We start from the raw sequence: 17,112 nt of genomic DNA, 5'->3' as shown, positions 1-17,112 counted from the left end.
GAAGTAGGATGATCGGTAGAGGAAGAAAGGGATAAAGAAAGGGGGGGTAATCAGAAGGGGGAATGAAACATGAGAGACTATGGACTCTGAGAAACAAGCTGAGGGCTTCAGAGGGGAGGGGGTGGGGGAATGGAATAGACTGGTGATGGGTAGTAAGGAGGGCACGTATTGCATGGTGCACTGGGTGTTAGACCCAACTAATGAATCATCGAAGTTTGCATCAGAAACCAGGGATGTACTGTATGGTGACTAACATAATATAATAAAAAAATTTTTAAAAAGTTGAGATTAGGATGTATTATTAAATGTCTTTGAAAGAGTTAATATGACTATATCATAGTCACAAAGCAATGAAACAAGTCAGAAGCTGTAGTTAAATATTTAGAGGATTTTATTCTTTCATTTTTTACTGATTTGTCAAAACTTCAGGTTCTTTGGGAGAAATGTTATCTTCTTTATGAAATCATTAAAAGCTTGCTTCATTTGCTTATTCCTCAAGGTGTAAATGAAGGGGTTCAACAGGGGTGCAACAGAAGTAGTGAGCACCGAAACACCTTTATTTATGGCCACCTCTTCTTTTGCTGATGGCTTGATATAGATGAAGATGCAGCTGCCATAGGTGATGGACACCACAATCATGTGGGACGAGCAGGTAGAAAAGGCCTTTTTTTTGTTGTTGAACAGAAGGGAATCTCAGAATTGTCCTGATGATGTATGTGTAGGACAGAAGTACACACAGTAGGGTGATAACGAGTGCAAATACAGCCACAAGGATAACCATTTTTTCTATTACCCACGTATCTGAACATGAGATCTTCAGGAGGGGACCTGCGTCACAGCCAAAATGATCAATGACATTGGAGTCACAGAATTCCAGCTGGAGGCCCAAGCTAAGGGGTGGGAGAATGATCATCAAGCCAGACACCCAACAGCACAGGACAAATAAGATGCACACCCTATTATTCATGATGGTCATGTAACGCAGGGGATTACAGATGGCAACATAGCGATCATAGGACATGGTGGCCAGGAGAAAAAATTCTGTTGCTCCAAAGAGAATAATAAAAAATAATTGACTTGCACAAGGATTGTAGGTAATGGTATTGTCCCCAGTTGATATACTGTACAGGAATCTAGGAATAGAGACAGTGGTGAATGAGACTTCTAAGAAGGAGAAATTTCTGAGAAAAAAGTACATAGGAGTTTTAAGATGGGAGTCTACCAATGTGAGGGTGATAATAGTCAGGTTCCCTGTTACACTCAAGATATAGGTGAGAAGTAGAAAGACAAAAAGCAGGGTTTGCAGTTGTGGGTCATCTGTCAGTCCCAGCAGGATAAAAGTTGTTATTGCTGTGTAGTTTCTCATCACTGACTTTTGAAATCTACCAATCCGCATGTGAAAATAAAAGATTTTTATGAGGAGATCAATATTTGAATTCTGTAGCAAAAGACTGAGTATAAAAGCCAAGCAAACCAAGTCTATATTTATTTTCTCATTTCACATCATAATCAATATTCCCACTATTCAGTTAGCCTTCCTGAATATTCCACGTATGAGCAGTAAAGATTATTCCTTCAGAATTCACGTTTCTGTAAAACAATCCGACGTTTCCCCAGATCAATCTTTGCTCCTCAAAATTTGCATCCATACATGTTGATTATAATTCATCACGTGGATTGAATTTACAAGGAAGTTAGAGGGAAAAAAGGTGATGTTACTTAATGTGTACTTAAATGTTTATCCAAAACAAACTTTGGATATTTATCATATCCAGATAACAAAGAGCATGGCTTCTCTTCAGTTGTTATTATCAAAGGGTTGTTTTAAGGGTAACATGCATTTCCTCTGGAAAACAACTAAACAATAATGACAACAAAACACAGCACTGGATCCAGAGATTTTCCTTTACCTCTTTATTCTTATCTGCTTATATTCCTCGTTCTTAATTCAAAGATGGTTTGATAGACAACTATTTTATCTATAGTGTAAGAAAAGGAATATTTTTATATGCATACATGTTATTTTTCAGTCATCTGTGGCTCCATATCTCTCAAAAGCCCTGAGATGAAATCTATGTTTAATATCAATAACTACAGTCTTCCAGAGGCTGTGCTGCTGCTGCTTCTTCTTCTTCTTCTTCTTCTTCTTCTTCTTCTTCTTCTTCTTCTTCTTCTTCTTCTTCTTCTTCTTCTAGAGAGGGAAGGGGAGAGGCAGGAGGAGAGGAAGGGAGGGAATCTTAAACAGCTTCCATGCCCAGTGCCCCTTGCCCAACTCGGGGCTCGATCTCACTACCCTGAGATCATGACCTGAGCTGAAAACAAGAGTGGAACACTTAACTGACTGAGCCACCCAGGCTCCCCACAGGCTGTGCATCTTTAATTATATTTTTAATTCCTTTGGAAAGATACTATCATGTCTACCTTCTCATCTTACCCCTACTTAGTTTAGGTCTTAAGGTTCTGCAACCTGACTTTCATATCCAACCTCCCACTGCTCTAGCACCCACAGGAACGGTATTACCATTGAGGCCATCGGCATATTTTTTTTGTAGTTGTTTTGCCTGACATCCCCACAATATTTTTTAAAGTTAATGTTCCATCATTCTTCAAATGGATTCCATGCCAGCATCCTGATTTTCTTCTTGCCTCTCTCCCTCTTTTTAAAAGATTTTATTTATTCGTTTGACAGAGAGAGAGAGAGAGAGAGCACAGCAAGGGGAGTGGCAGGCAGAGGTAGAGGGAGAAGCAGGTTTCCTGCAGGGGGAACCTGATGTGGGACTCAATCCCAGGACCCTGGGAACACGACCTGAGCCGAAGGCAGTTGCCCAACCAACTGAGCCACCCAGGAGCCCTATATCTCTCTTTTTAGTGACCTACAGTCTCCTCATCCTCTATTCACCTATGAAGTATTTCTGTTCCCCAATATTTTGTATTGAGACCTCTCTTTTCTTGTTTTCTCTTTGTTCTTCTTCTTACTCCATGCTCTCCAAGAGGATTTCACTTCATGCAATTGATTTTATTGTCATTTATATGATGAATTCCACAGGCTGGACTTTTCCATATAAAACAATTGCTAAGTGTGCATCACCTGTTAGATGTTCTACAGACACTTCATACACCATGAATTCAACGTGAAATCATGGTCCTTCTCCAAGCCTTCTCTTCTAGTGTTAACTATTTATTGACAAAAATTAGTCTCTTGTGTGTGGCCTGCAAGGCTTTTCATGGACAGGACCTTCCTTATTTTCTCATTTCATCACTTACAAATTCCTTACCTTTCTTTCTGATAACTTAATTCCACAAACATTGACTGCTTGTATCCTTCATATTTTTCACATGTTGTCTTCTCTTCAATGGCTAATATTTGATTCATATCAATGGGTCATTCAGAATTCTCCATAGGTATCAGTTTTCCAAAGAAATCTTCATTCACCCTCCCAGAGTATGTGAGATTATGATACCACGTTATTTATAAACACCTGCTGCTCACTCTTTCTTGAAATGGATCACATGGTATGCTTCCATATACTTATATTTCTCTGCTATGTTACTGTAAGCTTCTCCAAAACAGAGGTTATGTTTTTATATATCCCTTTATTCCCTATGTCTGACACAAGAATGTTGTTATGTAAATGTAAACTGAAGAAACAAAAAAGAGTTGTCTGTGTACTTAGACTGAGCTATCTTATTTAATGTCTATTCTGGTTAGGTTGCTCAACATTCTTATTTTGCATTATGGTGATCAAGAATTTCATATACATGTGAATGTTTGAGCTCCACCGAGACAATTAAGGAAGTTTGTTGACCCACCTCATCACTCCTATCCACACCTCCCTTCCAATCAGTGCTGTTACAGCATGTGCAGTCACCTTGTTTATATATTTATATTACAGCTGGAGATACACATGAAGGATGAGTAAAACAGTAACTGGCTCCCTTTTCCCATATTGAGTCTTATTATTTTGTTGATATCATGTGTGACCATCATGTATATTATTCGACAAAGGAAAGACTCTATTTCTGTTTGTGGAGCAGTAACTCCTGCTAGTCCTCAATTAGCATTAATTATTTATAATGGTAGCTATGAAAATACGTCCTATCTGAAAACATAGTCTCTAGGGTTTCTGCTATTTCTCCATTACTGAATGGCATAGTATCTCCCCAGGAGACATCAATTAGTTTGCTATATGAATGATTTTTCACTAGGTTGGTTTTAAAATATTTCCTCCAAATGGCATGAGCCCTCTGAGTCTGGCAACATTAATTCCTCTCTTCCTATGGACTTGTGCCTTCTAAAGGCTTATGCGGGATATATAGCAGGGCAAACCTTGCTTTAAAGGGACCATCACAGGAAAATGGACACTCCTGAAGGGACTCTAATGAAAAACTCTGATAAAGGAAATAGTGCAGACCTGGTACAACTAAAGTGAAGACACTAGCAAAGCTACTGGCCAACATTAGGGGCACCTGGGGGGCTCAGTCAGTTGTGTCTGCCTTCAGCTCAGGTCATGGTCCCAGAGTCCTGGGATTGAGCTTTGAGTCGGGCTCCCTGCTCTCTCTCTCAAATAAATAAAATATTTTTTTAAAAAAGCTACTGGCCAACCTTATGTAAGGGCAGCCTGTCACATGGCGTTTACCTAATGCTTAAACTCTCAAGGTTTCTCAAATCACTGAAATTGACTCTTCCACTCCTAAAGAGTGATCTCTTTGTGAGCCTCTGATACTAACCAATGGCTTATACAAGGAAAGAAAAACAGAGTTCTTTGTTTTCAAACTTTCTGAGATTTTTCATTTACCCTCAACCCTCTTTCTCTGGGCAATTTTATTTTTGCTTATTTTAGAAAAGCTCAATTTATTAATGATTTCTCTTTCATGCAAGTAACATAGTGTGCTAATAATTTACTATGGCTTATTCTTTGCTTTGTCCTTTGATATTTGGTTTGTATAAGAATTTATTCTCTCTAACCACTTCAGGGCTACAAAAAGGGCAATAAGTAGAACTAACTACAAAGTAACTAAAAATTGACATCCTGCTCTGATCTCTTTTTCATTCTTCCCCTCTGGATACACACCACACCAGGCAGAAGTTGCCCGAGTGAAATACTCTTCTCAACCTTGCTATCCTGAACTGTGCTCTGTGAACAATAAAGTGGCCTCTTTCTCCTTAGCCATCAAATTACTCAAATTATTGTTATTGAGGAATTAGGTATTAAGAGAACATTTCTGTTGAACTAATAGGTTTTTAGGAGGGATCAAATTAGTTCTGTTTAATTTTTTCATCATAGAGGATATTTACAAATTAGAAAATGTTGACATTTTAAGCAATGTAATATTCTTTTTGGGTACAAATTCCAGGGATTGAAAGGCATATTTCTGTATGTTCTTGAAATTACACTACATGGTGACAACTTACAGATGCAAATATATAGCTCTGGCTATGACCTTACAAAGGGCTGTTGAATAGTTGATAACATGACTATAGTTTTCCACATTAAAAGTTAAACTAAGCTTAAGTAACCACATTACAGAAGAAGATGCCGACAAATATTTCTTTCTCTTACCTTTTAAAAGAGAAAGTAATTCTCATGTCTACCTACAGTACTTACTCTTTGGGTAATTATTTGTGGTTTCAGCTGGCAGCTTCTTCCTGTGTTTCACTGTGTGGTGTGGAAGGAGATGTGCCTCAGCCCAGGTCCAACGGAATCATCAACTCACAGTCACTATTCAGGCATTTTCTGGAGGGTCTTGAGTTCTTTGAGTTTTCTGTTTTCATATCATGTAAAGACTCTCATTAGAAACTCTTATTTTAAACCTTGGAAGCATTTTCCTTTGGTTTCTGTCAAGAAAGGAAGAAAACTTAATGTAAGGGAGGAGAACCAAACAAATTCTTTCTGGGTGTTGGAAGAGCTCTGATTGTTCTGAGCCAGGAGTTGGCTTTCCTGCTCCAAAAATAATGATATTTGTGCTCCTCTGCTCTATTTTCTGGGGGTGCACTGGGATCACTTGTGTGAATAAAGCAAAGGATCCTCAGTGCCCTGGGGTCTAATGTCACCAAGGAATCTTTTGCTTAATGAATTTTGGCAAAGCAACTAAAATAGACAGCAACAGGGATGCTGTCCTTTGAGACAATAAGATAGAACGACAGCATCAGACAGAGGCTAGGTGCCCATCGTACTAATGAGAAAAAGTGTGCAAGCCTGACTGAAATCTCTACTACACTTCCTAAAGATATGGGTATGGGAGACTTTAATAATAAAAATATTTTGCCTTATCTAATCTCCCATGATATCATTTTGTTTGTAAATTATCTAATATGAAAATATGTATTGAAAAAATTACTATGTTCAATGATATCACAGGATGAATTTATTTTTTTAATCACAGGAATATTTACCTACATTTGAGAAACAGGAAAAAAATATATGGCAGATATATTTTTTATTCTACCTACAGACGATGCTTGATAAGACCATGGTTACATGGATGACTCAAAAACACTTCACTCGAGTAAAAACCACGGCTCTAATAATTTCTGCTGTGAAATATCTGCCCCTGAGAATTTGAAATATGTATTACAGTAGATTGGAGATGAGATGACTGTTTAGAGATCTGGAAAAAGCTTGTATGGTTTCATATTAGTTGCTTTAGGAGTTATGGTTTGAGGATGGTAGATTAGGGCTCATGATTAATACATGTGTCATGATTAAGAAGGAAAGCTCTTATATTGAAGAAAGGAGAAAAGGCCCTTGTTGCAAAATGCTTGAATAAATAAAGCTAATCTCTCTTTATCATTACTTTTTATTATACCAGCATCGCTTCTATGGCTTTCTTTCCCTAATTTTCTTTTCTTTCTTCCTTTTTTCTTTTTCTTTTTTTATTATGTTCCGTTAGCCACCATATAGTACATCATTAGTTTTTGATGTAGTGTTCAATGATTCAATAGTTGTGTATAACACCCAGTGCTCATCACAACACATGCCCTCCTTAATACCTATCACCTGGGTATCCCATCCCCCTCTTCCCCCCCTACCCCGAAACCCTCAGTTTGTTTCCCAGAGTCCATGGTCTCTCATGGTTTGTCTCCCTCTCTGATTCTTTCCCTAATTTTCATTTTATATTTTAATTAAGGCAAGAATTTGTTTTTAAAATTATTATTCTTTTTAATATTTTTCACACAATAAAGTTTTATTTATTATTAGGATTTATGTTATGGAAGACAATATATTATATGAATATGTTCTTTTTTTAAGATTTTATTTATTTATTTGAGAGAGAGAGACTGCACAAACACATGCAGGAATTGGAGGTAAGGGGCAGAGGGAGAAGGAGACTCCCCCATGAACAGGGTGCCTGACCCAGGGCTCATTCCCAAGACCCTGGGATCATGACCAGAGTCAAAGGCAGACTCTTAGGTGACTTAGCCACTCAGGCACCCTGGAATAGGTTCTTATCATGCCAATAAGTATTCAAATTTTTGGTCTGGGGAATAGAAAGCGGATAAACAGTGAATTTAAGATTTATGAAAACTATGATTTTATATGTTGGCTTTTATTTGTTTGTTTAAGATTTTATTTATTTATTTGACAGAGAGAGACAAGGAGAGAGGGAAAACAAGCAAGGGGAGTGTGAGAGGGAGAAGCAGGCCTCCCGCTGAGCAGTCAGCCCAATGCGGGGCTCCATCCCAGGGTCCTGGGATCCTGACCTGAGCCGAAGGAGATGCTTAATAGCTGAGCCACCCAGGTACCCCATATTTGTAGGATTTTAAGTAATAAGAATGAATCATATCATGCATATACATTGTGCAACTTCAAAAAGGTTTAGTCCTAGATATTTCTAAATTTTCTTTCATCCCTTTATCTTACCTTTTTTTTTTTACTAATGTAGGTAATACATTGATATATGTAATATATCTAACTAATATTTTTGTATTTAGAAAGGACTTGATCTTAATAAATATATCTTATAACGAGTCATCTTTTCTAACAGATGATTCTCTTAGATTTTTCAAACATATAATCATATTATGACTATATTATAATAATTTTTTCATGGATTCACCAATGCGATTTACAATACCATAGAGTTGTATTATTGCAGAATTTTTAAATAAGACTTATTTTTAAAAAATCTACCATGCATACAAAATAATGTATCATTGTAGAGGTATCCACAAGCTAGGTTAAGGAACAGAACATTACCCGTTCCTTTGAAACCTCCTGTTTGTCCACTTTTGGTCAAACTCCTCTTTATCTCTAATAGATGAATTCAAGGGCCACATAGTTTCTATTTGTCCTACTCTTCATCCTGCTCTTTGTCTGAGGAGGCTGACCAGGATACACTGCATGCACGAGCTCCTTTTCTGTGGATTTGATTTTGGGTTCAGCCATTGAGAGCCCCTTAGAATATCATCATCAACTATTGTATCAAGATTATGCTATTCTCATTTTTTACAATGTGTAGATATTCCTTGAACTATGCCCTGGAAATGTCTGTGTAGAACTGGTATACATTTCTTAAATATTTACTAAATACTTCATTGATACCAATATGTTATGGAAGTTTTAATAGATGATTTTTAGTTGGAGATTCAAAATTTGTAATCAATATATGAATATTCAGATTTAATGTTTTTTGTTGTACCAGTTGTGATAGGTTTATTTTTTTGTAGAAATTTCAACACTATTTACAAGTTTATTGGCAAAATTATAATTATTTTACTTTTATGCCTGTATTATGTGTAGTTATGTGCACTCTATTTCCTAATATAATGATTGAATTCCTCTCTTATTTTTTTTTGGTCATCCTTGGGAGAGATTTAATGATCTCATTAGTCCGTTTAAACATTCCTTTTTTGGCACTGCATGTTTTTAAAAAATTTTTTGCTCAGTCTCTATTTGCTTTTTCTCTATTTCTATAATATCTGCTTTAATATTTATTACTTTCTTCTTTCCAATTTAGGTATTATGTCATGCTTTTTAAAACTTCTTTGGATTAATGCTTAGATCATTGATTTCAAGATTTTATAATTTATTTTCTAATACATTTGGATCTCAATATGCTGCTAATCACTTTATATTTACTCCACAATTTTGTTACTTCATATCTTTGTGTGACATAAAACTTTCCTCTTATATTTGTTGTGATTTATTCTTTGACCAAAGTCATATTTAGATGCTATTTCATAATTTCCAAATGTATGGTGATTTCAATAGTTTTTTTCTTCTTTATTACTATTCTGTTCAGAATTTATCCTGTCGGTTATTTCACTCCTTTGTAATATTTAATATCTATTTCATGGTTCAATATATGGCTATTCTCAGCAAATTTTCTGTAACTACTTGCATAAAATACTAATTCTGGCGTAGTTGGATGTAATATTTTATATACGTCAGTTAGTTCAGATTTGCATATTATACTTGCCAAGTGTTTTTTGCCTAAAGATATGTTTTATATTCTTTACACATTTATTATTGTCTATTTTATCAGTTACTGAGAGTAGTTTGTTCAAATACTCACTGTGGATTTGTCTATTTCTCTTGAAAGTTCTAATGATTTTGTTGTGTTTATTTTGATTCTACCAATTTTATCTATCTAGCAATTACATTAACTGTGAAAATTTTGTCATTATGAAATCTTTATCTTTAGTGATTTTTTAATTTGATCGTGTAGGATACATGCCCTTATTATTAACATAGGTATATAAGCTTTCTTTTTTCAGTGTTTGTATTATGTATATCTTCCATGCTTTTACTTGAAATCTGTGCACATATTTTAGATGTGTCCCTTGTAAGGAAACATAATGCTTAAAAAAAAACCTTTTCAAAATTATGTATGCTTAGTTGGGGGAATATAGATTATGATCTTTTTTTAAGCAGCTGAATTCCAGAGTTCATATTTGTGCTGTACATTCTGTGAGTTGTGATGAATGTATAATGACATGTATGCAGCACTGTAATATCATAAGAATAATTTCGCTGGCATAAAAATCCCCTACGATCTGCCAGTTCATTGCTTCCTCCCTCTCTCTCCTAGCCCCTGGCAACCTCTGATTTCTTTTGCTATATCCATAGTTTGCCTTTTCCAGAATGTTACGTAGTTGGAATCCTACCGTATGCAGCCTTTTCAGATTGTCCTCTTTCACTTAGTAATATGTGCTTAAGGCTTCTCCATGACAGCTCACTTCTTTTTAGTGGTGATAAATACTCCATTGTCTAGATGTACCACACTTTATCAGTTCACCTAGTGAAAGATATCTTAGTTGCTTCCATGTTTCGGCAATAATGAATAAAGCTGCTATAAACATTAGTGTGTAGAGTTTTGTGTGGATGTAAGTTTTCAGTCATTTGGGTAAGTACTAAGGAGTACAGTTGCTGGACTGTATGGTAAGAGTGTGTTTTGGTTTCTAAGAAATTGCCAAGCTCTTTCCAAAGGGACTGTACCATTTTGTTTTCGTACCAGCAATAAATGAGGTTTTCTGTTGATACACATCCTTACCAGCATTTGGTATTGTCAATGTTTGGATTTTCACCTTTTTCATAGGCTTTTAGCAACACCCCATTGTTGTTTTAATTTCCAATTCCTTAGCGATGTATGATATTGAACATCTTTTCATGTGCTTTTATGCCATCTGTGTATCACTTTTGGTGAAGTGTGGTTCAGATTTTTGTTCATTGTTTAATTGAGTTGTGCATTTTCTTGTTGTTGAATTCCAGTATCAGCAGATGTCCCAGTGGAAAACTAGCCTTAAATGATGACAGCCTTAATCTGAGGAACAATATTGATACTGTTCCAATTATTTAGCTGTACTTTAAACATATTTTTCCATCTTTCTTTTAATTCAGAGTATACATGTTGATATAAATCACTTAGTCCAGCACTGTCAGAAATAGAATACATATTTATTTAATTCAACTTTTCTTTTACTTTATTCTTAGAGAAAGCTGAATTTCCAATATAATTAGATGCCACTTTCTTAACCTATTAGTTGACTTTCTTATCCTTCCCTGGGTGAAACTGTACTCTGTCTTCTGAAATTCACACTCATATGTTGCTTGTGACAAATGACATGATACTGAAGAGATTATGGAGAAATGGTATGTTTTTCAGAATCCTGAAGGAAGAACACAGTAAGATAAAGGGTAACAGAAGTTAGGTTCAGTAATGTAATACCTTTTTAACTTGTTGCTCTTTTTATTTAACAGTTTTCCATTAACAGAATAAATCATTTTTCTCACAGCTTACTTATATGGCTATAAAAATTCACAAAACAAATGAATAATATGCCGCTGACCAATGCTTATACATACTGACAAAATAAAAACAAATTAATGAGGCCTGAGGTTAAAAAACATTGAAGCCTGGAGCCATTATGTGGACAGTTGTAGAACTTGAAAGCAGAGATAAATAAAAACGAAGAAAAAACACACTGAGCAAACATTTTTAACATACTGTGTGTTCAAGGAGTAGGAACACTTTGATAAATCTCCAGCGAAGACATTTGGGCCTAGATACTTCTTTGGGGAACTTTTGTTTTATTTTTAATTATGAGTTCAATTTACCTAATAATTACAAAAATATTAAAATTATTGATTTCTTATTGGATAAGCTATGGCAGTTTTTTTTTTTTGAAGAATTGCTCTATTGCGTCTGTCAAATTTGTGTGCATAGATTTGTCCATAATATTCCCATATTATCACTTTGATGTCTGCATTGTCTCTAGTGATATACCTTGTTTCATTCTGATATTGGTGATTTGAGCCATTCTTTTATTTTTCTATCTTTCATTCTTACCAGATGCTTGCCAATTTTATTGATCTTTACAAAATGACAACTTTTTTGTTTCATTGATTTTCTCTATTGTTTTTCTGGTTTTGATTTATTGTATTTCTGCCTTTCCCTTTATTCTTTCTTTCTTTCTGCCTGCTTTGAGTTTATTTGCTCCTCTTTTCTATATTGAACCAGAGAGCTTAGATTATTGATTTAAGACTTTTCCTGTTTTCTTTTTTTATGTACATATTATACTTTAAATTGTGTGTATGTATGTTTCAAGTTTTTATTTAAATTACCATTAGTTAACATATAGTGTAATATTGGTTTCAGGAGTAGAATTTAGTGATTCATCACTTACATATAACACCCAGTGCTCATCATAACAAGTGCCCTCCTTAATACCCATCACCTGTTTAGCCCATCCCCCACCTGCCTCCCCTCTTTTCCTGTTTTCTAATATAAGTATTTCATGCTATAAACTCTTCTCTCTGCACCACTTTTGTGCTGTCCCAAATTTTTTGATATTTTGTATTTTCATTTTAGAGTTTTCATATAATTTTTCTGTCCCACCCTCTTTCTCCTTTCCTTCAGAGATGAGTCTGACAAGAATATTAGAACTTTCGTTACTGTCCCAGGGGTCCCTCAGGCTCTGTTTATTTTTGTTGTTATGCTTATTAATATTCAGTTTATTTTCTTCCTAATTCAGATTGTAAATGTATGTTGTTCTTTTGTCAAGTTCACTGAATCTTTTCTCTGTGGCTTCCATTCTTATATTGAGCTTGTTGATTGAATTTGTTTCTATAACTAAATCTTTCATGCATATTCTTCTCTGTGCCTACCTGGCTTTTCTTTTTCCTTTCTTTTGCTGGGGTTCTTTCTTTCTTTCTTTCTTTCTTTCTTTCTTTCTTTCTTCTTTTCTTGACTTTTTAATTTTTCTTTTCTGCAAGTGTCTTTATAATTGTTCGTTGAAGTACTTCTACAATAGCTGCTTTAAAATACTTATTAGGTAGTTCTAACACCTCTTTCATTGCAGTGTTGATTTTGATTGATTGTCTTTTTTCATTTAATTTACGATTTCCCTGGTTACTAGTATTACAGGTGATTTTTTTCTTGAAATCTGGACAGATTTGTTATTACTTTAAGAGTCTCCGGATCTTACTTAGACTTTCTGTTGTAGCTGGCTTCCTCTGGGACTGTTCCAGCAGTGGAAGGCAAGTACTCAGCCTTGTTACCGCTAGACGTGGGTCCCCTACTTGGCCACTTTCACATCAAGGTGAAGGGAGCTTCCTCATTACAGCTGGTCAGAATAGGATTTTTAGGTGCCCACTGACCTCTGCTTGTATGAGGGAGAAGAGGATATTTTCAATTTTTGGACCCTGATTTTGATGTGCATTCAGATATCCATGTAGAAATGTAGATGGGATGATTACATGTTGTCAGTTCCAGACACGCTCTGTAGAAGAGCTGGCTTATGGGGGCAATCTCCATATCAGGTTTATCACTGGGACAATTACATCTTAGACGGTGTTATGTAGCAAAGATGTTGTTTTTCTTAGCATACTTTTTTGAGGTTGTAGGCCAAACAATGTTTGAGTAAATCCACTAATCAAACCACTTAAACATGGCAAAAATTAGGAAGTCAGATATTGAGGCCTTGGCTGCATGATAGGAGTGGGTTAATCATTGGTTTAGATGCCATTATCTCAGAATGCAGTATGGAACTCTGTGATAAAGTTTTAAAAGGGGGTATATAGAGAATGAGAGAACAAAATACTATCAACAGTTAATTACAGAAGACAAGTAGTTATTGGTAAACTTGGGAATGAAAACAAAACAAAAGAAAAGAGAGGAAGAGTCAGGTTCTTTAAATCCAGGGATGGAGTTTGCTAAAAAAGATTGTATGATAAAATAATACCAAATATTTATTGGGCTCCTGAAATAAACACTTTAAATGACGTAATTTATCCTTGTCAAACAAATTAAAAATCAATCAAATAAAAAATATGACATGGATTATTCACCCAGTTTGACAGTTAATAAACCAAGACACTGAGTGGTTAAATAAAGTTGGTACAAGTCATTTAAAGGGAGTTAAGCATATTGTAAAAACACACACAAAATATCCAAAGTCAGAATTTGACAGTATTGACTTGGTGTATTCTAGGAGAAATACTTTTGGTCTACAGCACTTAAACTTGTCACAGATGCTATTAGGTGAAAGGATGATTCATCACATATCTTGATGTCAAGGTAAAAAGAAATTAAAAAAAAGGAAAAAAGAACAATGATATTTATTATCTATATCACCCTGATTTTCTCAGCATCTTAGTATGCTGATGATAAAAGTGTGGCTCCTTCCCATAAGGCACCTGACAATCCCAGACACTAATAACAATTTTTAAGTGATTAAATTTATATTGTGCTATCTATATATTTGACTCTCTTGTGATTACAAATGGTAGTGTCCAAATCTGATCAAATATGTTACTTGGACATGTCAAACAGTTGACCCTTCACCAGAAGGATGCCACTGTTTAAAGAGTGTTGATATGCATCCTTAGGTGGTCTTTATCTTGTCAGGGCCCCTGCATCTTCAGTTATGTGTGCTTTCCATACAACCAAATAGGACAAGTGAGGATGACTCATATAAATTGGATGGTATTTTACTTGCCTGAAAACTGTTTTACTCTCATTTTTAAGCAAGAAGAGATGGTTTATTTTTTATGTGCATTAGGCCGCAATATAATCCCACATGCTACAATAGGTGAATCTTATCAAAATTAGACTGAGACAACTTAGAGAAAAAAACAATACTATTGGCTAAGATATTGTATGGTTATATAATTATAAACCACAGTCTTGGTTAATGGTCCCTAGAGAGCTTCATTACCAAGCCAAATGATGCTAGTTGTCTGTAAAATGTTTTATAGAAAGATGATTACATGCTATTGCCTTTCCTTTAAGTAATAACTCCAATTAGAAAAGTTCTTCACTCATGAAATTTGTTCTTAATGGCATAGTTTATTAATTGATTATTGTTATTTAAGCACTCATACCATAAATTGCTTTAAAGACAAAAGAAAAAAACTACTAAAGGTTACTCTAGCTCTTATTGATTTGCTGTCATAATGACAAACATGTAATTCAAGTTTTCTCTTTTATATTGGAAGTAAGTAAATTGTGAATTGAATTTCATGATCAACATAACAAATAATGCTCCCCTACTCTACATTGTTTGACTTTTAATTTAATGTTTGTTTGTATATCTGCTATCCTTCTGTAAGTTTCTTCTATGGATCATTTAAAAAAAACCATTAAAACGATTATATATATATATATACCCCTGGGTGGCTCAGATGGTTGCGTCTGCCTTCAGCTCAGGTTATGATCTCCGGGTCCTGGAATCGAGCCCTGTGTCTGGCTCCTGGCTCAGAGGGGAGTCTGCTTCTGCCTCTCTCCCCTGCTCATGCTCTCTCTCTGTCTCTCTGTCTCAAGTGAATACATTAAAAAAATCTTAAAAAAACTCCAAATAGTGTATATATATACTTGCAAACACACACACACACACACACACACACGTATGTAAGTACATACATATGTAGGTACAATCATATGTATATATAATTTAATAACTAAAAATACTAATGCCATATGCTGTGTGAATAGATTATGCAGTGATAAATATCAACACAATATATCTGAAGCACATACATTTATGTAAGAAGTGATTTAGTCATTTCTTTGTGTTATATTGTGGGGAAAATACTACAAATCATTCTGTAATGATTTTGTGCTTAAATTCATATAAGGATGTTCATGTAAGAACATTGAATCCAAATAACATAAATAATTGTATTCCTGAGAATTGATAAAAGTAAGGAGAGAGAAGAAATAAAACAATGAATTATCTATTGGTTCTCTGGGAAAAGTGTCATGTGTATAGTGTTAACCTTAAAAACAAAACAGTTGGTTATTTTACCAGAAAAAAATGAGTTTATTTGGGAATAACGAATGAGAATTACAGTTTTGTTCATGAAAGCTATAGGCCAATCTGACAAAGAAGAATGTTACTTTATGGAAAAAAAGGTGGAATCTAGAAGTTGTTTTGAACAAAAGTTCGTTGGAGAATAGCAAGAATTTAGGGTGATGATTATTTCTCATTGGCTGAGTTGCAGGGGTAGTCGATTTATCATAGGAGATGCAATGTTCCCTGTTGGGGCCTGTAAATAATGATTCTTTTCTGCCCTCCATTCTGCTGGTGAGGTCTGGAATTGACAGTTCTTCCTGTAATTGACACTGAGTGGTATGGCTACCCCCTTTCAGCTTCCTCTTCTAGCATGCCAAGGCCACTTCAATGTGCTTTCCTGCTTTTAATTTTCACAATATTTTACTTATAAATTATGGTCAGATCAATGTTTTTGAAAAAAGTATCTTTCTCACAACATCCTTAAGTGCTTGTTTCACCTGCTGATTTCTTAAAGTGTAAATAAATGGATTCAGCATAGGAGCAATAGAGGTATTGAGCATAGCTACACCTTTTGTCAAAGCAACCCCTTCCTTTGCCGATGGTTTCACATACATGAGATGCAGCTTCCATAAGAGATAGAAACAACTATCATATGGGAGGAGCAGGTTGAGAAGGCCTTTTTTCTTTGTTGAGCTGAAGGGGTTTTCAGAATTGTTCTAAGGATGTAAGAGTAGGAGAGAATTACTAACGTCAAAGTGGACATAAGAGTAAGCACAGACAAAACAAAGCTCATGAGCTCTAGAGTACTTGTGTCTGTGCAAGAGATTTGCAGTAAAGGAGCAGAATCACAGGTGAAGTGGTCAAAGACATTGGAGTCACAGAAATCCAGCTGCAGGCCCATGGCCAGTGCTGGGAAGATGACCAAGAAACCAGCCAGCCAAGAGCTGACTACAGCTGGTAGCAGATCTTGTTACTCATGATGCTTGTATAATGTAGAGGCTTGCAGACAGCCACGTAACGATCATGGGACATACAGGCCAAAAGAAAACACTCTGTTGAGCCAAGAAAGATAAAGAAAAATAGCTGAGCTGCACAAGCATTGTAGGAAATAGAGTTGTCTCCAGTTAGGATGCTGATCAAAAATCTAGGATTCAGACAGAAGTAAATGAAATTTCTAAGAAGGAGAAATTTCTGAGGAAAAAATAGATGGGGGTCTTCAGGTGGGAATCCAGCAAGGTAAGAATGATGACGGTGAGATTTCCAGTAACACTCAGTACATATGTGAGAAATGGGAAGAAGAAAGTTACAACCTGTATTTCTGGATTATCAGTCAGACCCAGGAGGATGAAGTCGGTCACTGATGTTCTATTTTTCAT

At 35.5% G+C, this 17,112-nt stretch overlaps 2 pseudogenes; both read right to left on the bottom strand.

Moving 5' to 3' along the window:
- Positions 1–417: 417 nt before the first annotated feature.
- Positions 418–1,366, bottom strand: LOC113249577 (olfactory receptor 6C2-like; annotated as a pseudogene).
- A 14,807-nt stretch (positions 1,367–16,173) lies between these two features.
- Positions 16,174–17,112, bottom strand: LOC113249179 (olfactory receptor 6C76-like; annotated as a pseudogene).

The sequence above is a fragment of the Ursus arctos genome, unplaced genomic scaffold, assembly GCF_023065955.2.
Source record: "Ursus arctos isolate Adak ecotype North America unplaced genomic scaffold, UrsArc2.0 scaffold_23, whole genome shotgun sequence".
Classification (NCBI taxonomy): Eukaryota; Metazoa; Chordata; class Mammalia; order Carnivora; family Ursidae; genus Ursus; species Ursus arctos.
The sequence above is the reverse complement of the archived record's forward strand: the minus strand, read 5'-3'. Positions and strand labels throughout refer to the sequence as shown.